Here is a 13,722-nt window from a genome sequence, read left to right as displayed (position 1 = left end):
TAAGCCTTTTAATTTTTTTTTTATCATGCAGAAACGTCTGCGAGCGATATAACATATTTTTAAATTAAAGGAAAAATGGAAAAATTCACGCCTCCGGCAGGACTACGCTACCAACTCCACACACACACATCCAGCAGGCCTCCGTGGCGCAGTTGGTAGCGTGATGGCCCCGCAAGGCCAAAGGTCGCAGGTTCGAGTCCTGCCGGAGGTGTGAATTTTTCCTTTAATTTAAAAATATGTAATAAGCCTTTTACTTTTCATTCTATCGTCAAATACGTAGGTGTAGACCTACTTTGAATAACTGACCTAGCACAGTGGTCAGATATTCAAAGTGGTGGTAGTGGGTTATTCAAAGTAGGTGTAGGGATAGTTCCCTAAAACGTGTTATAAATGTAGTTAAATTGAGCAACAAATAATAATCATCTTCCAATGCATTAACTTGCATGAAATAACTAATATTTTACTAATTCCCATCAGTTTTGGATGATGAGTTTTATTTCTATATGCAATAATTGTTTCTTTTTTATTTGTTTTCATCTTTTGTAATTTCTTGCATTCGTTATACATATAAATATCCTTTATTTTTGTATCGGATCCTTAAAACTTTGCTCAGAGGGCGCCATTTGCACTTTGAGGTTACCCCTTTGTTGCACTTGTAAATAATGTCATTGTTGAGCGTTCCTTATTTTTTTTGCCATTTTTTTTTATTAACCGTCGCCTCAAATCTCTCAAGAAGGACGGTTCTCAAGTCGTCTGTATGTTTTTTTTATTTTTTTATTTTTTTTTTAATGTTTGTTCCACGATATCTCCGTCGTTACTGGACCGCATACAGATTGGTCCCATTTTTCTCAGAACCCAGTTCTGATGATGGAATCCTGGAGAAATCGAGGGAACTTCTCAAATCTGCGAAAGGCACACATATGGTGATTTATGTGTTTTTAAGGAACAGCATGCATTTACGTATGGAACAGTGACATTTGGTGCAGTGGAACTGCTGATGATGGTCAGAACGGAACTCCTCAAATGTGAACGGCACGCTTATAGTGACTTTGGTATTTTTATAAGAACAGCATGCACTTACGTCTAGAACAGTGATATTTGGTGTAGTGGAACTGCTGATGATGGTCAGAACCGAACTCCTCAAATCTGCTGAACAGCACACTTATAGTGACTTTGGTATTTTTATAAGAACAGTATGCACTTACGTCCAGAACAGTGACATTTGGTGAAGTGGAAATGCTGATGATGGTCAGAGCCGAACTCCTCAAATCTTAACGGCACACTTATAGTGACTTTGGTATTTTTATAAGAACAGCATGCACTTACGTCCAGAACAGTGACATTTGGTGCAGTGGAACTGCTGATGAAGATCAGAACGGAACTCCTTAAATCTGAACGGCACACTTATAGTGACTTTGGTATTTTTATAATAATAGCATGCATTTAAGTTCAGAACAGTGACATTGATTTAGTTATGTTTGTTAAGAATATTGAGTTTTCAAGTCAAATATTGTCAAGCTTCGATTTCTTATAGGTAATCGGATTCATGAGGAATTGAGGAAATTCCTCAAACCTTAACGGTATACGTATATTCATTTGTGTTGCCATCAAATCATCATCATCCTCCTTGCGTCATCCCGGCATTTGCCACGGCTCATGGGAGCCTGGGGTTCGCTTTGACAACTAATCCCAAGATTTGGCGTAGGCACTAGTTTTACGAAAGCGACTGCCATCTGACCTTCCAACCCGGAGGGTAACTAGACCTTATTAAGATTAGTCCGGTTTCCTCACGATGTTTTCCTTCACCGAAAAGCGACTGGCAAATATCAAATGACAAATGTGTTGCCATCAATAATTAATGTATTCAAATCAGCTTTAAAAAATACCTACACATTTCTACATAATCCAACATTCGCAAGTAGCTTTCATCAGAACCCCAAAGGCGGCGGTTTTTTTTTTCTTAAAAATTATATTTTTAGAAAATTTTAGGTCAGTTGTAGGTACCTACTCGGAGTCACCAGCAGCACTTTCTATCTCAATAGGGTGCAAAAAGTGTCCCAGAATTTCTGTACATTTTCGTTACCTCATACAAAATGTTTGAAGAACAATCGTATGGCACAAATTTTTTAGGGTTCCGTAGTCGACTAGAACCCTTATAGTTTCGCCATGTATGTCTGTCCGTCTGTCCGTCCGCGGATAATCTCAGTGACCGTTTGCATTAGAAAGCTGAAATTTGGTACCGATATCTATATCAATCACGCCGTAAAGTGCTAAAATTGTAACGGTTTCTTTTGAGGGTGAAGCCTGTTAGTGCCTTGTATCTTATACTATTAAACGAGCAATTCTTGTATATTTATTTATTTATTTATATATTTATTTATATATACCGACGATCTCGGAAACCGCTCTAACGATTTCGCTGAAATTTGTTTTGTGGGGGTTTTCGGGGGTGAAAAATCGATCTAGCGTAGCCTTAGATCCCGGAAAACGCGAATTTTCGAGTTTTCATGAGTTTTTCTTTCGCATTTGTAAACGTAAAATATGGTCCTTAATTTCGCCGCGCGCGCATCGATTCCGCTTAGCTCAGTCGCACGAGGTCGGTCTAATGTACGCAGATAGATCGTAGGTGTCAGGGTTTCCCCGGCCAGAAATTAAGTTTTTGTTTTTTGTCTTTTTTTTTGTTTTTGTATTTATAAGAGTTTTTTTTTATCTAAAGACGTGATATATTAAAATAGAACCGAGCGAAGCTCGGTCGCCCAGATATTGTATATCTATTAATTATGTCGAGACTCAGCGGATTTTCTTAGCAAAAATCCTCACCTAGAAAGGGGGGTATGTAACGGTTTCTTTTTACTCCAACCTTTTTTGTATTTTGCGTTTGGTGCTGGCCGATTTGACGATTCAAAATTCAAAATTTTTATTCGTTCTAGAGATGATTCTGGAAAACGCCAGAATATCGCCGGTGGGCCTTGAGTCCAGATCTGTTACGTTTCCTATGTAAATTTCTACCTATATTTTTTCACTAAGCTCTTATCTACATTACATATATAGTTTGTGTGCTATACGTTTCCCCGGTTCGGGGCTTTTCCTCCGGGTTCGAGGCTGCTACCCTTCCTCTCCGGACTCGAGGCACTTACCTTCTACTCGCCGCTCGAGTCCGGAACGCTGCTCTACAAGATCTTCCTGCAACTATTCTTCCTCTTCACGACAAGCCCGGGACAATCTACGTTCAACGCGTCGTCCCCGGCCTGCTATCAACTAACATCTGCTCAGGGAAGTGAAACCTTAAGGCCTTGTTTCACGGAATTTCCTACCTTCAGCTCAGTTACTTTCCCACGTCCCTCTGACTTTTATTTCTATTTTCTCTTCTCATATGTAAATAAACTTGTAAATATATATCTTCTTTTTCATTATCTACCTCTACATAAAACCACCCCAAAACATCATAAAATAAAAGTGGAAATAAAATGTTTTATTCGGTTACGGGGCCCACACGTAAAGTGGGGAGTTTTTTTTTCATATCAACCCTAACGTGTGATATATTGTTGGATAGGTATTTAAAAATGAATAGGGGTTTACGAAAATCATTTTTTGATATTGTTAATATTTCGGGAAATAATCGCTCCAAAAGTAAAAATAATGTGCCTCCCCCCCTCTAACTTTGAACCATAAGTTTATAAAATATAAAAAAAAATCACGAAGGTAGAACTTTATAAAGACTTTCTAGGAAAATTATTTGGAACTTGATAGGTTGTCCAGTTGAAAAAAATACGGGAAACTACGGAACCCTACACTGAGCGTGGCTCGACACGCTCTTGGCCGGTTTTTACCTATTAGGATTGAAAAAGCTCGTGATACTGAGTAGAAATGACATACAATTTGTCATAAATATATCACATTCCATAAAAGTGGCAAAAAAAAAAACGAACTAAACAAAGTTTGTATTTGTAAAGTTTTTATATGAGAAATTGCAAAAATGTTTTCGTGAAATAATAAAGCCGTTAGTAAATTACGAAAAATGTACGCTTCCGGTGAGAATGCGACTTGAACCCGCAACCGCGGGCCGGCCCAGAGCTGTAAGGTCGTCACAATTAAGTCGTTAAGTCGTAGCGTTTTTTTTGATGGCAATACGACTGCCATAAAGTTAATTAGTCTACCTAATCTTAAGGCCTTTCTTGAGGACAGGGATCGATTCGAATCCCGATGTTTTGATTATTGCCCGATTTAAAAAGCATCACAACCATATGTTCAAAATATAGAGTAGGTACTTAAATAAATAATTTTGCCATTAAGCAAGAAAGCCTAACAACGTGAAAATTGCTTCTAAAATCGACAAAATTATTTTGAAAGATTTGACTCTAATCGAATAGGTTTTTCTTTTTCATTTATTTGATCGTATCTACCAACTTACAACCTTTAAAGCCAGATATCCCATTTCGCTCACACTTCAGTGCAGCGTGGTGACAGGGAAAAAATAATACACTTCACATTCCTTTTATACTATACCAATAAAAAAAATTAACAATCAAACTATAGGTGTAGGTACAACGAAGCCATGTAGTTTGGGTATCAGATTCGGGCACGAATCTATGTAGGTATAAGGGTGTGCTTTGTTTTATGTTGTTTTTATATTTTTTTATAGATGATACTGACGTTTAAATACAAGCTTAAGATGGGGTCAAACCGTAAGACAAAAATAAACGTCAGAAGAAAACGAGCAAAGCCCAAACTGGGAAAAGGAAAATTGTTCAGATAAGTGACAGTGATTTCGAAGATGAAAAGGTTATTTCCTATGCTGGTTGTACATCGGATGAAGAACACCCTAGCCTAGATATTCGTTGATATTATTCTATATGTGAAGCCATGGTTATGAGACTATGTGGTTCCTACAAAGGATATGTTCACAAGCTTTGCGTTGGATTAACTGAAACAGATTTGGACAAAATAAATTTGTTTGTCACAAATATTAATTATATTTAAGACTATTATTTTGTGTAAAATGAAAATTGATCTTGCATGTGCCTTTAATATTTTTCAACACACCAACTGGTAAAGGTTCTCTTGATTCTTCGAAGCCGGATAGCAAAATTGCATTTTATCCACAAGAGTGCAAGATAATTTCATACAAATTTTAATTTGATGCCATAGGCTGGATGGTAGATTTTAGCTTTTTAATGATATTTTTTCATTGTAAATATTTTATATATTGGGTTGGTAAGAAAGTAATGAGCGATCGATTGAATTCCACATAAAATTTTTGAGAGACTTCTAGAATCTTCTATGGTCGAAAGTATATAAAGGGCGAGTCGCACAGTTTCTCGTCAGTCATTCACTAGCTGTCGCCGAGCTAATATAAGGAAGAAAATGGACGAATTAAAAGTGCATGTAAGGCATTGCTTACTATATGAATTTCAGTCTGGCCATTCAGCCGCCGAAGCAGTGCGTAATATATGTCAGCGTGTTGCTCCTGAAGTTGTGTCTGAGGCCACGGTGAAACGATGGTTCCAGCGGTTTCGTAGTGGCGACTTTTCATTATCAGATCAACCTAAGTCTGGTCGACCGGTGAATATTGATGTAGCCAAATTAAAAATCTTAATTGAAGGAGATCCGAGGCTAACGAGTCGTACTCTTGCTACCGAGTTAGGCTGCTCTCATGTCACCATAGAAACACATTTACACGAGTTAAGAAAAAACTACAAATACAGTGTTTGGATACCGCACGAACTTGATAGACATCAACTAAACCGCCGTGCCGATATCTGCATACAACTTCTGTCTTTTCGCCGCACATTCAACTGGTTGGACCATCTTATCACTGGAGATGAAAAATGGGTCTTATATATAAATCACACACGCAAACGTCAGTGGCTAGCTCCAAACGAAAAAGGAATAGAGGCACCAAAAACAGAGCCTCACCCTAAAAAAGTTATGCTGTCCGTTTGGTGGGATATTCATGGTATTATTCACTGGGAACTCCTACCAAGTGGAATGACTGTTACCGCATCAGTATACTGTAATCAGCCTGAAAATTTAAACCAAAAAATCTGTCAGAATCGTCCACAGCATGCTAAAGTTTTTTTCTTACACGACAATGCTCGCCCACACATTGCAAAAGTGACTCGGCTAAAGCTATTGGAGCTAGGTTGGAAAGTGATACCTCATCCACCGTACTCTCCAGACTTGGCACCTACGGATTACGCATTGTTCAGATCGCTAAGCAATGCCTTGAATGAAAAAAAGTTCGATGATCAAGCCCATCTACGACAGTACATAGCTGAGTTTTTTGAATCTAAACCTAAGAACTTCTTCGCCGATGCTATTCATTCTTTACCAGAACGATGGAGACAAGTAGTAGATAAGGAAGGCCGTTATATTTTTGATAAATGATTAAAATAATAAATTAAATTAAAATTACAATATTGGTTATGATTCGCTCATTACTTTCTTACCAACCCAATATTTAATAAATTGTGATATATTTCATTTCGTTTCATTTTTTGGCTAGTATTTTATTGGTGTCAGTGCGTCGAAAATGTTTGCGTTTCATTCGGGGGCAAATTTGTTTAACCTACGTGCCTTGAAGCCCTTGCAACGCTCATGATTCCATGTTTTGAACCACTCGCTACGCTTGCGGTTCAATATTGGAATGTTCGCTTTCTCGGGTATCAATATTGGCACGTGCAGTTAAACAACAACTTTTCCCACTTGTAAAACAAACAAGTACCAATGTAAAATGTTCATGTTGTCAATTTTAAAAGATTAACAAGTGTTTTAATGGGTATAAATACGTTGTTAGAGGAACTAAGTTGGTTTTCTATTAAAATGTATTAACACTTTCGAAACCGGGCTCTACGCGGCGCTACGACATTTTCGCTACATACGGGGAAACCCATGTAATCGGCTACGCTTCTACGAGCGGTGTACCCGACAGTCGGGTTCTTGGTAGCGAAAGTGTTAAATATTATTGCATTTTTCACTGCTTTTCCCAAATAACATATATATGGTCAAGTCTCCCTCACCCCCTGGTCATGTCTCCCATAGGTTGGGGAGACTTGAGCCATATTTCTGTTTTAGAAAAAAAAATTGCAGAATGCACAATTTGTATTTTATCAGCACTTTACTACGATCTAAAGATAGCTATTTAGGCATGCCATCTATACGCAAAATATCGAGTTTCTGACAGTGACAGATAAAATTCTAGGGCCTTAAGAGTAAAATGAGGTTCAAGTCTCCCGGACTCCCCCTACTCTTTTTAGGCAATTAATGTTTAAATCTTTGGGAATCATGCCAAAATATATCTCAGTCTTAAAAGTTTGTCGCAAGAAAACTCAGATTAGTAGGTAGGTGTATTACGAATATCGTTCAAGAAGATTAAAACATTACTTAATATTAAAACAACTTTCATTAGCAGGTGTGAACAAAAGGGAAGAAGAATTTCATTAATTTTAAATAACTCAAAGTGGGTGTTATTACAATAAAGCATTTTTCGAGTTCTCCGTCTCAATGCTCCCTTTGTATCTTAGGAATGGTAATGAATTAAACAAATATTTTCAAAGAGCTAGCTTGAACTAAAATAACTACATTGTTAGTAAAATTTATTGTATCGTACCTAATGTTCATTAGGTAAATAATTTCTCTCCGTTTTGTGAGTTCGAAGTTAACAAGTAGCCTGACTTGATTAGAATTTGATTTTTTCTTGGGTGCCTAATACTTAGAAACAATAGAAACGTACCGACTCAAATATCTCTCGATAATTTCGCTTTTTTAATGAAGACACCCACAGACATCTTTCAGTAAATAATTAAGTTTAAGTACCTAGTCCCTAAGGGATACAGTGGGTACCTAGTGAATCGAAGCAAAGATTCCAAGGGACATAACTTTCTTAATTAACTGATGAGTATAATTAAGCCGGCGCCAGCCCTAACTTTAGCCTCGGAAGGCATTCAATTGAATTGAAAATCGCTTCTCATTAAAATTTCAACTAAGTGCACAGTCGCGTTAAGGGATATGACTTTGTCTGAACTTCGGTAAAGGATTAATAGATATAAAGCAAAATCTAGAACATTACTTTGCTTATCCGCGAATAGATAACGTGCTAGTCAATCAGTGCTAACCAGTTATACCTACTTACTTGATTTTGATTAACATCGAAACCTTTTCATGTTCATACGAAGTTTTCGGCGAGTCTTTTGAGCTAAAATAACAGTAGGTACCTTCACTCTTGTGAGCGGAGAATAGGATATTCGAAACGAGTGGCGATAAATTAGGTAGACCTAATACTGCAAAAGTGGAAGGTATAATTAATTATATAGCCACGTAACCCTATTCTTTACTACATCCCTTAACCTTGACATAACACATCTTAAATTACTTTCACCGACACAGAAAAAAAACGCGAGATTTAAATTTCTTATCACAGATTAATATAAATCAACGCATCCCAACAATCTGGAGACAAATAATGTCAAGGCTGCTGGTCGGATATTTTATTACGGAGCGCATACAAACCGTAAACAATGCGTATAAGAAAAGACAAATAAAAAAAAATACTGATTTAGTTAGGTGGAAAAACACATTTTTTCGTCATAGTTACTACACCCAACAAAATCGCGCTTGACCTTACAGGTAGGTACCTACCTAAGTAACTAGGTAGTTATCCCTTTACCTACACCCGAGCTGATTACGATCGTGAGGTTGTTAGCGGGTTGTTAACATATAGATAAGTGTCAATTTTAACATACATACATACAATTACGCCTGTATCCCAGAGGGGCAGGCAGAGATCACGGATTTCCATTTACTACGATCCTGACAAATCACTTTCGCTTTTGTGAATTTTAACATATGTTATTAAAATTCAAAATTTATTTAGCAAACCTCGATTTCTTCGGTTATAATTTGTGGGCGACATCACACTGAATACATCGATAGAAAGCAAATACAGGTACATACCTACATCCAAAATAACATAAGCGAAAATGGATTTCCATAAGACTTATTGACATTCTTACAAATACCTATATTGTAACCGTAGTCCCCATATACTATGAATTATGATACTACTAATTACCCATTCCTATAGAAAATGGAACTTTTCTCCATTCTTCTGAAAATCTGACATACTTGGGTAGTTAGCTTTAAGACGGCTTACATATTTAGGTGTTACATTAGGTAATTGTTAACACACTGTGGCACTGCTGGGCCGAAAGATCTAACATAATGTCTGGTTAGCTACCTCCAAGGCCTCGCCAAGTGGCAGCATATGGCCGCGCTATCTACAATAATGACGAGAAACTTGCAAGTCATTAAATTTTACTTGTCTCTGATAATACGTATGAGAAGGAAACGGGCTCATAACGCAAGTTATGGCAACAATAACACGATGCTTGTAGCGGCTGTGCTTGAGTGCCATTCCGATTGCTCACATAGCAATGACGTGCGGCTTGTTCAGTGTTCACACGTTCACATTCACACCCCCAAAGACATGTAAACATTATATTTTTGTAGGTAGTTCATTTGATATTTTAACTGCTGCTTGGCAAGCACATGATTGGCACAGTATCTCGCCACGACATAGATCATGTCTTATTTTAATTGTATTAATGGCATAAGGATTGGTAGTATCTCGCGGCGACTTAATAGGTACTTGTGCCAATCATATGCTAGGCCTGTTGTGACTGTATTAATTGTGTTGTGTTTAATGTACTTTCACTTTAGTTGTATGTATATAGTTTACACCGACCCAAATTGAAGTGCTCCTAATAAGATAACATATGGCAAACATTTTGTTGAATACAATCGGGCCTTCGTATTTGAAATGGAGTATTTGTATGAGTATATCATTGTCTGAGCACCCACAAGTCCCACAACACAAGCCTTCTTGAGCTTAAGTGCCGTGGCGCTCAAAAAACCTGTGTAAGAATGTCCTATAATATCTATTCATTGTTTGTTTAAGAGTCCTCAAGGTTTCACTGGATTTCCAGGGAACTTGTCTCGCCTAACCGAGCGAAATACCTACAGTCTGCGTCGCGAAACAAATGCGAGGCGGACATGTCTGCCTGAACATGACTAGATCGTACCCACGCGACAAATTTTGCAAATATAAATCAGTTTTTCAACTACAAGAACGTGTGAACTGAGGTAATAATTAATATTTTCGCATTTTTATGTTCACGGACATCCAGTTCGGTTTACTGACGATTCGCCAAAAAACGTTTCCCAAAGTTTCACATCCCAAACTATTATTCCCAAATTATCATTTCCCAAATAAACGTTTGGCAAAACAACTTATCGCAAATTGACATTTAGCAAAACTTTTTTTGGCAAGTATTTGTTTCCCAAAATATTTACTTGGCCAAATTTTATTTTACCAAATATTATTTAGTCAAAGGTATTGTTAGGCAAAATTTCCATTTCCCAATATATTGTAATTAAATGGCGCACTAGAAATTTGTTTGTTGATTTTATACTTTGTGTCCAAGATTTGTGTGAAATAATGTGTATGTCGTACTTTTTTCCTCCTGCTGCAAATGTCAAGGATGACATTTTCACTTACATGTCCGGATACTGGGGACGCTATTGCACAACACCCTGCATTTTATGATTAAGCACTGAGACTTGGCACAGATTGTTCCTTGGGTGGCCCTGAGTAGATAAAGATCGGGAGGCATCGAGAGCCCCCCTTAATTTAGGAGGGAAGAGGGGGGGAAGGCTGGCGCCGCCGCGCTTCCTTTGAAACCATATTTCTCTAAAACTATACAAAATAGGGCATGCGATATATCATTTTCGGATAAATGAAGGACGAGGAATTCATTTTTGGAACAAAAAAAATGTATTTTACAACAAAAATACAAAATAAAATGGGAAAATCTGAAAACGAGATTTTTTTTAATACATATTATTGCACGTTTTATGAAAACTATAATGGTTTTTTCTAAATAAAAAATATTATTTAATAGCTACATTTATCTAGTTTTAGAAAATGTATAATTTGTTATAGAAATATATTATAGAACGAGTGATAAAAAATAATTTACATCGCCCGATAGGGTGATTTGAATGCTCATTTCAATAAGTTTTGTCAATGATTTCAGGTATAATCACTATTTTTAACACACGAAAGCCGTAATCATTGTAGTTTATGGCTATTTAGTGATTAATGTACTTAAAATAAAAAAAAATACAAAAATTTTAAAAAATATTAAAAAATATTAAAAATGGGTTATTTTTTTTTTACATTATCCTATTTTTTTCTTTCTACAGAATATATATCTAAAAGCAATAAATATTAATAAAAAGCCACATTTTAAAAATAACACACACAGTTTATAAAAATATATAGTTTGTTACATAAATATATTACGAAACGCGAGATAAAAAATAATGAAAATGAAAATTTTAATGTTCGGGTCAGCTTGCACTATTCGATGAGGTGAGGTAAAGGTACTACCCGCTATGCAGTGGAGTTCGTCTAGTAATACAGAAATATACTTATTCTAATAATGTTTACACATGTAGGTATATCACGACCCAGTACAGAAAATTGTAAAACTCCTATAATATAGTTTATTTTGATTGTAAAATAAAATTGCATGTGACTTATATTGCAAAAAAAATGTCTTAATCACGTTCTCCTCTCCTAAAGCAGTTCTGCATGCATAGGCTTGAAGATTTTTTAGTTTACTAGCAGAATTTAGTTACTTCCTTTGGGCCCCCTTAAATCGGTTATACCCATCCATAAAAGATAAAATAAAAATCGTCATATTCTTCCTTTCAGTATCAATGATAGTTATTAATAGTGCCATAAAAAATAAACTAGATTCGTATTAGCATTAAACATTAATGATTTTTGAACTAAGACATTGCTTTTGTACAAAGGAGAACCTCAAAAAATGGTCTGACGAAAACATGTGTATCGGGGCTAGTACTCAAGGCTCTCAAAAAGTGTAGCTATTTTGAGTTATTCAAATAAAACAACATGAATAGTCTGAATTTAATTATGTATATATCACAACATCCACTGCATAAGCACATCAGCTCCGAACATTTAATTTAAAAAGTCTTTTTTTACGGTTGCACCTTACGCAGCACTGTTTTTTATTACACCTGCATCCGACAATTTCGAGGCATGTTTCTGCAGCAACAGGCAACGTTGCGGGCAAGTAGGCTCCCAAATCCCAATTGTTACAGACTTTTGTCCAGCCACAAGTAGCAAATAATGGCAAATTTTGAATTGGGTTTAGTTGACCCCATAAATGGACACCTTGATATACCTATAACCCTTACAAAAATGGTGCAAGGCAGCTTTTGTCGGTGAAATGCTGTTAATTTGGCGGTCTTTTTTGGTTAATAACTATTTTCGGCACTCGTTAACCAAAGTACAGGACGCAGATCTGGAATAATAAATATGTCAAGTAAGAATTATCCATAAATTATGCAAATACTACTATTTCACAAGATGTATTAGGATCAGATGTATATATCTGACCTATCATATCAATCGATCATTTCATGTAAAATAAATAGTTAAATTCAGACTATATAGGAGTATGTTGTTTAATTTGAAGTACTCTAAATAACTACACTTTTTGAGAGCTTTGAGTACCTTTACCTCACCTCATCGAATCATACAAGCTGACCCGTACCGTACATCAAGATCGCCCTGCCACGTCACTTTCATTATTTTTTATCTCGCGTTTCGTAATATATTTATATAACAAACTATATATTTTTATAAACTACATAAATGTGGTTTTTTTATTCATATTTATTGCTTTTAGATATATATTGTATAGAAAGAACAAAATAGGATAATGTTATAAAAAAGTTATCACATTTTTTTTTTTTTTTTTTGTATTTTTTTTATTTTAAGTACATTAATCACTAAAATAGCCATAAACTACAATGATTACGGCTTTCGTGTGTTAAAAATAGTGATTATACCTGAAATCATTGACAAAACTTATTGAAATGAGCATTCAAATCACCCTATCGGGCGATGTAAATTATTTTTTATCACTCGTCCTATAATATATTTCTATAACAAATTATACATTTTCTAAAACTAGATAAATGTAGCTATTAAATAATATTTTTTATTTGGAAAAAACCATTACAGTTTTCATAAAATGTGCAATAATATGTGTAAAAAAAAATCTCGTTTTCAGATTTTCCCATTTTATTTTGTATTTTTGTTCTAAAATACATTTTTTTTGTTCCAAAAATGAATTCCTCGTCCTTCATTTATCCGAAAATGATATATCGCATGCCCAATTTTGTATAGTTTTAGAGAAATATGGTTTCAAAGGAAGCGCGAAGGCGCCAGCCTTCCCCCCCTCCTCCCTCCTAAATTAAGGGGGGCTCTCGATGCCTCCCGATCTTTATCTACTCAGGGCCACCCAATGAACAACTGTGCCAAGTCTCAGTGCTTAATCATAAAATGCAGGGTTCCCATACAAGACATAGCAATAGCGTCCCCAGTAGGATACATTTTATTAATAAGAAACCTTAATTTATGTTTTCAAGACCATTATGTTCTATTAATTTTTAAGTACTTTAACAAGCTATTTCCAGTTTGCTCACTGTCAACCTAACACGCTCCTCCTCGCTTCGCTCGTCGTAGCACCTAAACTGACCCTGTCACACACGAGTTTTCTGTTACAATACTAATAAAATTATTACATTACATTTATGCCTTGTAATATTTATTGTCAAACGTGGTTT

General features: G+C 36.0%; 1 non-coding gene across 1 annotated transcript; it reads left to right on the top strand.

The window, feature by feature from the left end:
* The first annotated feature begins 137 nt into the window (after window positions 1-137).
* Trnaa-cgc lies at window positions 138-211 on the top strand. The gene has a single exon. It is a non-coding gene; the product is annotated as a tRNA-Ala (tRNA).
* Window positions 212-13,722: the final 13,511 nt, after the last annotated feature.

This window comes from Leguminivora glycinivorella, chromosome 8 (genome assembly GCF_023078275.1).
Source record: "Leguminivora glycinivorella isolate SPB_JAAS2020 chromosome 8, LegGlyc_1.1, whole genome shotgun sequence".
Classification (NCBI taxonomy): domain Eukaryota; kingdom Metazoa; phylum Arthropoda; class Insecta; order Lepidoptera; family Tortricidae; genus Leguminivora; species Leguminivora glycinivorella.
This window is presented reverse-complemented; position numbering and strand designations above follow the sequence as displayed.